Source organism: Girardinichthys multiradiatus, chromosome 20, assembly GCF_021462225.1.
Source record: "Girardinichthys multiradiatus isolate DD_20200921_A chromosome 20, DD_fGirMul_XY1, whole genome shotgun sequence".
Classification (NCBI taxonomy): domain Eukaryota; kingdom Metazoa; phylum Chordata; class Actinopteri; order Cyprinodontiformes; family Goodeidae; genus Girardinichthys; species Girardinichthys multiradiatus.
Window position 1 is genome coordinate 46,660,703 of NC_061812.1, and position 12,577 is coordinate 46,673,279.

Here is a 12,577-nt window from a genome sequence, read left to right on the forward strand (position 1 = left end):
AGGAATTTGGCTGTTTAGATTCGCCTTTGAGAAGCACCAAGGCTAAAATTAAGAGTCAGCCTAACCCAAATAATTATTGTTTTTCTGAATCTGGCTCCCGTGCACGGCCTTGATGGCTGGCTATCTTCAACTTCTCCTGGAAGTTATGTAAACATGACGCTCTGCTCCCTCTGCCCCCTCCCTTCCCTGAGGACATCTGCGGACCTGCACAGAACTTTGTGGCCGGTTGATGAACATTCAAACGTACTATCAAGGACAATGGCCTCTGTGACAGTGCTTCATGGACTTACTTTGCACACACTCATTTGCACACACACACATGCTCAAGATAAACATATGCAACCCTCACACCACCTTCACCGTTCCCGGCATGATGTTGCTTTGTAAACGTGTTGCTTCTTTGTGCTGAGGTTTTTTGCAATCTCAAACTATCCTGCTAAGGATAAAGTGTGAAATATGATTTTTTCCTTCTACTTTCCTAATGTGGCCTCTTTTCTCATCTAGCAAGGGCAGCGCCTGTGAGTGGGCAGCACAGCCTCGGTTACCCGTCCCCACCTTGTCTTGTGTCATGATGTATGTTTGGATGGGTCGTACTGGATTTATAATTTCCCCTCGGGAATCAATAAAGTGTCTTTGAATTGAATTGAATTCCCAGGACAATATTTAACAGACCAAATGGTTATTTAATTAAGCCCGAGCATCCCGGTACCAGGATGGTTAAGCCCCACCCACTTTTCTCCGGCCGTAAAACTGGTTAAAACACAGTTAAGTTTTTATTTTTCTAAATATCTCGGAAGATGAGGCTTTAATGTTGATAAATCAAGTCATCAAATTTGTTTTACACAAATTCTTTCGGTTTTACAGCACTTTAAAATCCCAGGAAGCTGTTTAAGGTACTACCGGAAGTGGTGTTTCTTTTGGGAAAATGCTTCCGTACACCTGTCCCAATACTCGCACTTCCACCCTTGTGTCCCTGAATCGCGCGTTCCCATTGATGGGTTCGAGTGCGTAGTGTGTCCCAATTCTCCAGAGTGGTCCTTAGCCCCGCCCCCTTTGTGCCCTCAATCCGCCGTTCGGCGAAGCCTGCATCTAAGCGGACTTCCCCGGAGTATATTACCAATAATTTACTGCTGCAGGTGATGTTCCTAGCAAAAACCAATCACAATCGTCAACTAACCAGCCATCAAATCAGAATAATAAGAACTGCGTACATTTTAGACAGCAAGCCGACAAATATTTTTTTTACTGGTTTTCCAGGCTCAACATTGTAAGATACCACTGGGTTCAGAGTGAGTCTGGGCAGTCAGTATGTCATAACACTGAAGTTACCTTTCAAACAAACACTGGCGCAGCGAGAGTCTGGTGTATAAGTCTCCTTTGCTTCCTGCACTTTATTCTCCTCAAAACAATTGCTTGTTGCAGTTTTAAATAGTTTTTTTAGCAGCAAGACTGTGAAAACAGCGCTGGTTCCTGCCCTTTTTGATGTTGCAGTTACGGTGCAGAGGTACAAGTCGGTGACGTAACCCCTACTGTCCCATTTCTCCAATTTTGCACACTTGTAACCTGCGCACTTCAACCCCTACATGCACTTGTCCGCCCCCACATGACCTGTATGTACGGAAACTCTGTCCCAATACTTGCACTTCCACCATTGTGTCCCTGAATTGCGCATTCCCGTTGATGGGTTCGAGTGCGTAGTGTGTCCCAATTCTCCAGAGTGGTCCTTAGCCCCGCCCCCTTTGTGCCCTCAATCCGCCCTTCGGCGAAGCCCGCATCTAAGCGGACTTCCCCGGAGTATATTACCAACAATTCACTGCTGCAGATAACGTTCTGAGCAAAAACCAATCACAACCGTCAACGTAATCAGCCATCAAATCAGAATAATAAGAACTCCGTAAACTTTAGACAGCAAGCCGACAAATATATGTTTTTACTGGTTTTCCAGGCTCAACATTGTAAGATACCACTGGGTTCAGAGTGAGTCTGGGCAGTCAGTAGGCCATAACGCTGAAGTTACCTTTCAAACAAACACTGGCACGGTGACAGTCTGGTGTATAAGCCTCCTTCGCTTCCTGCACTTTCTTCTCCTCAAAACAATTGCTTGTTGCAGTTTTAAATCATTTTTTTAGCAGCAAGACTGTGAAAACAGCGCCGGTTCCCGCCCTTTTTGATGTTGCAGTTACGGTGCAGAGGTGCAAGTCGATGACGTAACCCCTACTGTCCCAATTCTCCAATTTTGCACGCTTGTAACCTGCGCACTTCAACCCCTACATGCACTTGTACAAAGTACACCCTTCATAGATATCATGAATTGCTTAGATAGTCGAAGTAGAACAAAACCAGAGGATGAAACAGACTCAGCACACAGGATAAGACGGTAAATGAGGTTTATTTCTAGTGTAGACTTTGTTTAAGGAATCTTGAGCTGGAGTTGTCCAGAAGCCAGAGGAGGAGGAGGTAAACCCAGGAATCCAAGGAGAGAGAGAGAGAGTACTGGTGATGAGAATATTTACAGTGCAGTCCTTAGGAGGGAGTATTACCAGATGTTGGCAGGCAGGTAGGCAGATAGGCAGGTCGACAGGCAGACAGGCAGGCAGATGGATAGGCAGACAGACAGGAGTCCACATAACTGAGGTTATGTTCCAGCAAAGGTCTTCTTCTTCTTGTATTATTTTTGGCAGTTGGCAAATAATGTTATGATGTGCATTACCGCCACCGACTGGTATGGAGTGTGGTTCTTCATGGTTTTCCAGCAAAGGTCTGTATCAGCAGCTACCTTAAGAAGCCCATGAGCTCATTAGGAGAATGCGTTGCAGCTGCAGACAATGAGCTGAACCAACCAGAAGGGGAGGAGCAGAGATCCTACGATTGCCTCCAGGGAATCCAGAACGCTTTTCAGGATGGCGTTTGTAAAAGGACGTGATGAGAGCAGGGTCCAGGATGTGAGAACGGGGAACCCAGGTTCTCTCTTCAGGTCCATATCCTGCCCAATCCACAAGATATTGAAAACCACGCCCCCTACGCCGAACATCCAGGATACGATTGACCATATATGCAGGGTGGTCATCAATGAGTCGAGCAGGAGGAGGGGGCTTGGTGGGAGGACTCAGGGGACTTTCCAAGACTGGCTTGATCTGGGAAACATGGAAAGTAGGGTGAATGTGCATGGAAGATGGTAGTTTGAGTCTCACCGCAGATGGGTTGATGATCCTCTCGATGAGAAAAGGGCCAATGAAACGGGGGGCCAACTTTCTAGAAGTATCTTTTAATTTAATATTCCTGGTGGAAAGCCAGACTCTCTGATTGATGTGGTAGACAGGTGTAGCAGAACGGTGACGGTTAGCAAACCTCTTATTTTGTTCCAGGGTGCGTAGGAGGGTCCTATTTTTATCAGAATCAGGTATAAACCTGTATCAGATCTAGGTCCAAACTCTATCAGAACCAGGTTGAAACTTTAATCAATATTAGGTCCCAACTCCACTAGAACCTGGCAAAAATCTCCATAAGAACCTTGAACAAATCTAAACCAGAACCATGTATAAGCATCCATTAGAAACAGGTCCTAACTCTATCAGAACCAGGTACAAATCTTCATCAGATCTAGGAAGAACCTTCTATCGTAATCAGGAACAAAACCCCAATCAGAAACTTTGTGAGAACCAGAATGAAACCACTACTGATAAGACTATCTTCATAGGTCCCAGGGGAGCATAAAAACAGCAATCATTTGATGTCAGCTACTTAAACAGCTTCTACTGCTGTTCCAACACCTGAACAAGAGTGAATAATTTTAAAGGGGAATTTCATAGACTTTTGAATATAGGCTGTAGTAAGCATTAGCATTTTAGCTCATTTCAGCTTATACATTGCTTTTTGCATAGTAGATGGGGTAAATTAATATCAGCCTTCATGCAAGTGATAGCCTATTTGCTAATGTTAGCATTTTAGCTTCTCTTTATCCTCTCTTCTCTCTTAGCTGATGAACACATTGCCTTTTTAGGACATTACCTGTTTGTTTTTGTGTTTCTTCAGGTATTTGTTGTTAGTTCAGTATTTTCCGAATTTTCTGCCACTTTTTTTAAAATATATTTTAGTACTGAATTCAACTTCTTAGTCTATCTTTTTGCTTCAGTCTATGCCTTTTCAGCTCATCTATGAGCAGCTCTTTCCTGCTTTATTAAAGTTTTTGTCAGTTTTTGCATTTCAACAACTATTTCAACAAGTAGTTTTGAGGTAACTTTAAATTGTTAAACTGTTTTATAGCTAATAGTCTTCCTGCTTAAACAGATCCGATGACAGTTTTTCTTTGCTGTTTCTATTTCTACTAATTTATCAGATTTCAGCAGATTTTCTGCAGTCAATTTCAGCTTGTTTCTGCCAGCTTTCAGCTAAAAAATTCAGCTTACAGCATTCACACTGCATTTTCGCAGGAAATGCAAATTTTTCTAGTTCTTTATTATTAGTGTGAATGCAGTAGGCATTCACACTAATAATAAAGAACTAGAAAAACTCCATCTGAAATAGGTCCAAATTCTATAAGAGCCAAGGAGAAACATTCATCACAACCAGTGTCCAAACTCCATCTGAACCAGGTCAAAGTCTATCAGAACCAGGTCAAACCTATCAGAACCAGGAAGAAAACTTCACCAGAGCCAAGTCCAAATCTCCTTCAGAATCCAGAGGTCCCTTCTATCAGAACCACGGTCCAACATTCCTCAGAACCAGACCCAAACTCAATCAGAACCAGGAGGAATTCTTCATCAGAACCAGTTAGGAACCCTCCATCAGAACCAGACCCAAACTCCAGCAGAACCAGAAACAAATCTCCATCAGAACCGGACATAAACTCCATCAGAACCAGTTGGGACCCCTCCATCAGAACCAGACCCAAACTCCATCAGAACCAGGAGGAACCTTCTATCAGAACCAGGTCCAAACCCCTTCAGAACCTGGCAAAAAGCTCCATCAGTACAAGGAAAGAAAAACTCCATCAGAACCAGATCCAATCTCCATCAGAACCAGTTAGGAACCCTCCATCAGAACCAGACCCAAACTCCATCAGAACCAGGAGGAATTCTGTATCAGGACCAATTAGTCACCCACTATCAGAACCAGGTCCAAACTCAATCAGAACCAGGAGGAACCTATCAGAACCAGGTCCAAACTCCTTCACAACCTGGCAAAAAGCTCCATCAGTACAAGGAAAGTGTAATGGAAAATTATTTTAAAGTGCTCTGATATTCCCTTCACCTCTCTCCTCTGACTTCTGTGTTTTATTAGTGTTCTGTTATTTAGAGCAGATGGACTCTAAATTCAAATGCTGGAGAGTTTTATGGTTAACACTTCCTGAAGTGTATATTTCAAGGGAAGGTAGATGGGTGCCCTCATAAATAACTTTGTTAACTCTGACCCGGGGAGGGTCTAGGGGCCATATTTCTAAAACTCTTTGCAGTTGAGATAACACTGTCATGTTCTGGTATAAATACTGTGTGTAAATGTTGATCGGGGCTCTGTTTCACTGACTAACCTCAGTGTCAGGGTCTTCAAACGCTGAATGCCTTTGAATAAAACTTATAAGACAAAGTCCGGATTTTCTCTTGTTATGAGTCAACTTCTACCCACTTTGATAAGAAAATTCCACAACAATTTTAGCGTCACGAACAGGATCTAACGTGCCAGAGGAGACCGCAGGATGGGACACGGACGCCTGGCCAGCCTGGAGACGTTGTCCTCAGTCCACTTCCATTTTACGGAGGGGAGTCCTCATGTCCGCCTGCGGCTTCTGGCTGATTAGATCCGAACAATTTGTCTTCAAATATATCTGGGTGAGAAGTTGCTCTGTATGATATAATGTATATTATTATTTTTATTACACATTAACCATCATCTCCTAACTAATTAATTAGGTTCCAGAGTTGCGAGAGGGAGGACATCAGCTGAGGGCCCGGTTACCCTGCAAAAGGAATTGCAGGGAGGTTCTTATTGGTAACAATAAGATAAAGCAGAACACAGGGTTTTGCGGGTGGTTTTTAGCAATTTTCTACACCTCATAAAGGAGAAAAGCCAGTGGGCAGACGTGCCGCTGAACAGGTAAAAAAAAATGGTTCCGGAACCTTGAGGCATCAGGGGTGTCTCCTTCTTCAGACTCTGATTTATAAAATAATGAAAGGAAAAAGTGGGGATGCTTGTGTTAAATGTGCTTTAATTTGGAAGATAAGTTTGGTTTTTCACAGCGTGGAAGTTTGAGTGTGAATAAGTTAAATAGTTTAAAAAGTTTCAAGTAAAACAGTTGATGGAAAAATAAATAAAAAAAACATAAGAAGAATATTAAAAAGCACAGAGTGCATCAATTAAGGGGTTAAAGAGTTAAAACTTTCCTGAAGGAAGTTTTGTTTGTCTTAAATATTGCGATCAGTCGGAAAAGAAGGTAAAATTGAAAAGGGACATTAGAGATGCGAAAAGAAAGTTGTTTTAGAAAGGAGTATAGTTCATGTTGTGGAAGGAAGTGACAGGCAGGGGGACAACTGACTGACTGACTGATAATATGTATTTGTACAAAATCTGAACCTATACTAAACTTTTCTTTTGCCTCTCTCACACACAAATACACACATATATGGGATTTAAGTTCAACATCTGCGTTTTTGAGTCTGGACCTTAGAAACCTGCCCTTCTCCATGGCTACTCCACCAGAGACGCTTCTCCAGCAAGGCCTGAAAGAGAGAGATCTGCCTCCCTGCATGTTGAAAATCGCAGTGTGACTTTCTACAAGGAAAAAAAAAAAAACGAAACTCAGAAGAAGTCTGGACCCACTGAGATGGACAACGATCCATGCTGTTTGCAAGAGCCAGAAGAGTGATACACTGGATTTATATTGAAAGCACATCTTATGCGGGCAGAAGAGAAACCGGAGCAAAGTTTCTTCTTTCTCCCTCCTGGAGAAGTTAAAGTGGACAAAGAATGATTGAATGTCTCACCAACAGACCGGGGAAGGGCCTGGTTGTTTTTTGGACTGATAGAGGACTGTGTGCCATGACAGTCTGACTCTGGAGCGATTTAGAAACTGATGGGGGTAACGTACAAACACACACATTTGCATAAATCTTTTCCTATTTTCTGCAATGAAGAACGCTTATTAACCGCTGCTCATGTGACGCTTGCTTGACGTTGACAGATATAGCGGGTTAAAATATTATTTTAGGGTTAGAAAAGTATCTTTAAAAGGGTGATAACTTAACTCATTTGATACTTTCCAGTTAATTCTTTCAGAGAAACAAGTTCTCTTTCGTCGTGGAATATTCAGGGTCAATTATTATAGTTATTAAAAGTTATGAAAATGCAGAGGAAGTTACAACATCTCCAAAACTCAGCAGTAACCAAGTGTTTCTATGTTATTCTCAGGACAGATCTCATGAAGGAGCATTTTTAAAACCCAGCGCATGCGTAAAACCTGATGGGTTTCTCCTTCAGATATTATTTTCTGTTGTCAGAGTTTGTATCCCATAAATCTAATGGGTAGAGACCTCATTAAAACAGGCTTAGTTCTACTGCAGATGGTCTTCATACAGTCTCTGACACAGTACTTACAGTTTGGTGCAGTTTTTGTCCGCAAGTGTTAACTGACGCTTGTGGAAAGTACAAATTCATTGTTTTTCACAGCAGCTGCTGGGAAGAGGTTATATTAGGTTTTTCTTCCCTCTTCTGATTCATGCAGCGTGTTTATTTACACTGTACCTTATATCAGGTCCTGACAAAAACTATGAAAGGTTTGGTTCTGCAGGTTCTTTTTTCTCCCTTTGGAGAAGGAAAGGACACCTGATCAGTTCTGTGTTGCATAGAAATATTAAAACACTTGTTGTTTTCTAAGATATCACCAGCTAAAAACTTTTAAAACTTTTGAGAGTAATTGGTTTTGTTAAACACATTTCCCTTGGTAAAAACAAACCTTTAAAATGAGTATGAAAAAATTGGGTTATTTAGAAAGAATCTGATTGGACAGTGGTACCACACAAAAATTAAACTAATCTCATGCTTCCTAAAAGACTCTGCATGAAAAGGCCTTCAGAACCGTGGAGTTATTTTCCACCACAGTACCAAGTTTTTTAAGCATGCTTTTTCTTTATTTTAAAACAGATCTGGTTTTTGTTTTGTTTTTTGTTTTTTAGCATAATGTTTGTCTGAAGCTTCTTGTGAACTGGGTTAGAAGCAAATATGATCTGAGGTAAATTAGGAGCTGTGAACTAATAATTTTAAATCTGATTATTGTCCAAGCAGAAATAATATATTTAGCCAATCCTTCAATCTCTGCAGAAAGTTAACACCATTGTTCAATGCAGTAGTATTCAACTTGTGGTTCCTGGACTCCTGAAGCCCGTAAGCCATAGATTTTGGGTCCATGAAATTATAAGACTTAATTAAAGGTAGGCTGATTACTTATTAAAATAGATCTAAGCCAATGATGAGTTCCAGTCATTTTGGTGACTTTGAAATGCAATAATACTCAAAAATTATACTCTGGGGACACAGATTGGGGTTGAAGAGTTTAGTTTTAGAACCAAGGTTAGGACTTGTATAACGGAATAAAGACAAGTAAAATCCTTTATTTTAGGAAAAGAAAAGAAATAAAGGCCCTCTTAACAGTAAGAGGATGGTCGGCTCAAACTCAAGTCTCCTTGTTTGATTTCTTAGGATTTAAAGATTAAAGGAATACATAGGAGTACAAAGGTACACAAGGTGATTTCAGATTATTAAGAGATAAAATATTGAAACATTTATCAGCATTTGGATTATTAAAGAGGGGTTCTAGTAATAAGTTTTCCCCAACTCTCAAAATTTAAATAGCCAAATTAAAGAAAATGATGTTTGTTCTTCTTTAAACACTATGTGGGAAAAAGTCCAGTTTGGAGACAAGCTTCTTATCTTAATTTCTGATTAAGTCAAACACTGCAGTTTTGTTTAGTTTGGGTATAACATAAAAATGTCAACGCTGACTTTTCTAATTTCCCCTCGGGGATCAATAAAGTATCTTTGAATTTGAATTGAATTAAATAAAAAATACTTCTTTGCATTTAAGTTGAAATTCTGCAATGCAGCTGCGATCAAATTGAGCCAAACAAAAAGAGAATTATAACAATAACTCTCAGGATTGTAGTTATTATTACAGAGTTACAGTACAAAGAATTAGCAAAAGGTTTCAGCATCAGTAAATTTGGATTCATATAAGAGAAAACTGTTGCTGTGCTTCTAAATACTTTGAGATCTCTTTGGACTATGTGCACTCATTTTTAAAAAGGATCCTGACGATTGTCATAACAAAATTGATCAATTATAGCATTAAAAGATATGGCTGAGAAAACATATTCTGAAAAGAGATTGTTAAAAATTTCTTTGAATTCTTGAAGCTTCAAATTTGGCCATTTGTTTGTCTTTGATGTTTTGTCTTTGTTTTGTTGGAATGAATGTTTGATTATATGTTGCATGAAACAATAATTCATGTTTAGAATAATGTTTCTAAATCCCAGATTGATTAAAACTTTGAGTTTTCAGGAGAGTTAAGAAGCAGCTTGTTTCTCAGGTAGGTGCATGTTAATAGCTAAGCAGTTTAAGTTACACTAATGTGGGATGGGATGAAGAAACTGTGGGTCCGCCCATAGGCTGTCAATCAGAGGTTAGTTCTGCCTGACTCCGCCCACCTACTAGGTTGGTTCATGCCTTTGTTGTCATGGTAACGCTCAGCACCTCCCTTCCTGAGTTTTAACATTGTTTAAGAGACAATAGAGTCAAAATGCTTGTAGTGATTGTTGCCTTAAAAACATGTTTTTTTTGTATAATAATTAAGGATGTAGCATGACTTTTAGATTTATGTGTTTTATTACTAAAAGGTTAATGAAATAGTTTAAACTAGTTTGAAGAATTAGTTTTGCATGCAGAATCATTGGTGATTTATTAGATTGAAAGTTTCCCTGGTGCCATTAAGCTAGCTGACAGTTCAAGATATGCAAAAGTAAGGAATATATTTTTGATAAAGAATCAGAGTCATGCCTTTATACTTGGTGGGAATTATTTATTTGATTCAATTTGTAGGGTTTATTCATCCAAATTACATTGGATGTCCATTAATCTAATACTCATCTTTGTACAAGACAAATTAGGATGATGTGTGACTAATTTCTAAGTGAGACATTGATGACGTGAATAACTAAAGTTTGTGTTTAGTTGTTGATGGAACTGAATTGCAGTTAAAAACATCTGGATTTTCTTTATGTTGCTTTTCTTAAATTCATAGTGACACATAGTTATGTCAGAATTCATTTCTTTGGTTCTATGTAATGTGATCTTGGTTACTAGAACATTTTTGTACAAACTTTTTGCTGGATTGTCGCATGGGTTGGACCCTGCGCCAGAAGAGGGGAATGTCAGAATAAAGTAACATGGGGTTCCAAAAGTTTTAGCACTCATGGGAAAAAGGGTAGCTCAGACCTCCAGTGAGGACTTAGTGACAATGCGAGAGAGACGTTGTACTTTGTTATATAAATGGTGCATAGCTCCCTAAGACCACATTATGATAACCTCTCTGAAATTATGGTGTTGATTTTTTGTGAAATTTTATATCTCCACAGATTAGACCATTTTTGAAATTCTTTTTGGGTTTTCTGAAACTATGAAATGTTGACCTGTAATCAGACCTTCCTCAAACATCATGTCACATTTTTGATATTCAGAATATTTAGCTGATGGTCATTGCTAGTATATCAGGTGAAGTCAGAAGATCAATTCTTTTGATTTTGTTGGATGTTTTGATGAAGTTCATGTAGTTAAGCACTTAGGTTTGAGAATGGGACTTTGAATTGAAAATTAGCCAAGTGTTGTGAAGGCCCTGTTCTCACTTATATAAGATTGAGACAAAGGACAGAGGCAAATCTCAGTCCTTTTGAAGTGCTGTGTGGCAGGTCTCCTATTTTGGACATGGGGATATTGCCAAGATAATTTTCTTCCACATCTTTGTGTGAAGATAGGATGTTGTTTTACTGTCAAAACCTGTCCACTGTGTTTTCTCAAGTTTCACAGACGGTGAAGGCTGCATTACCAGAAACAGCCACTTCCACCCTCCAGTCCTTTATTCCTGGCGACTGGATTCTGGTCAGAGAATCTAGGAGAAAACACAGGAAGTCCAGGCGCTGGAATGGCCCATATCAGATCCTACTAGACACCCAGGAAAGCTGCAGGAAAGCTCCAGCTCCTCCAGCTTCATCTGGCTTCCAGGACACGAGTCATCTTCCAACTGGATCATCCACGGCCTGAAAGGTGTGAGGACAGCGGACCACCACAAGATAAAGAACTGTAAGCTGATCACTGGCGAGTGATTGAACAGGTGGTTGAAGAACACTGTTCTTACAAGGGCACAATAATCCCTTGGGCAGTGCAACGTTATTTCAGAATCTACTTAAGGCCATCGCATTGCCTGAAAGTTAGAAATCATAAGTTGGACTATGGAAGCCTGACTTCCAGCAGGTTAGAGTTCCTGTTTCTAAATATATTTCTAGAGGAGCTTCCTACGACCGCCCACCTGTAACAGACTGGTAACAGGGCAGCTTGAAGCGCAGAAGCCACTCAGGAGAGGCAGCAGGATTTTTGATTTTTTTTAAAGTTGTTTATAATTTGTTTTCTTTGAGAAAAAAACTGTTTGCTTTCTGTACCAGAAGAAAGGACATTCCACTTCAAGGTCACGATGCAGTTAAATGGAAGATTGTCTGTTCTGATGCTAATGATTGGTATTTCAAGTATTTTTATAACTCTTGTGTTCATTTGGGAAAAGGTACAGCAAAGACAATGTAGGGCTAATTTGAGGAATTGTGTTAATAATACTCATCAGCTGATTCGAAGAGAGATCCATCACTTTTCTGACTACTATTATCATGCTGATAATGTCTGGTGGCAACTGATGCATCAAACCGTGAGGAAGATAAGAAATGATAGTTGCTATGTTTGTTGTTTGATTCCACGTGCTATTAATGATCAACCATTTTTGGTACCAGTTCCTATTGATACTACTTATGCTCTAGCTACTTTCTTTCCAGATAACCGGTTGGTGGAGGTCATTTTTCCTTGGGTGATGGTTTTGTAGAATTTTCTTTTAGTTATGTGATTATCTTGTAATCAGAAGAAAGGAGTGTAATGGAAAATTCTTTTAAAGTGCTCTGATATTCCCTTCACCTCTCTCCTCTGACCTCTGTGTTTTATTAGTGTTCTGTTATTTAGAGCAGATGGACTCTAAATTCAAATGCTGGAGAGTTTTATGGTTAACACTTCCTGAAGTGTATATTTCAAGGGAAGGTAGATGGGTGCCCTCATAAATAACTTTGTTAACTCTGACCCGGGGAGGGTCTAGGGGCCATATTTCTAAAACTCTTTGCAGTTGAGATAACACTGTCATGTTCTGGTATAAATACTGTGTGTAAATGTTGATCGGGGCTCTGTTTCACTGACTAACCTCAGTGTCAGGGTCTTCAAACGCTGAATGCCTTTGAATAAAACTTATAAGACAAAGTCCGGATTTTCTCTTGTTATGAGTCAACTT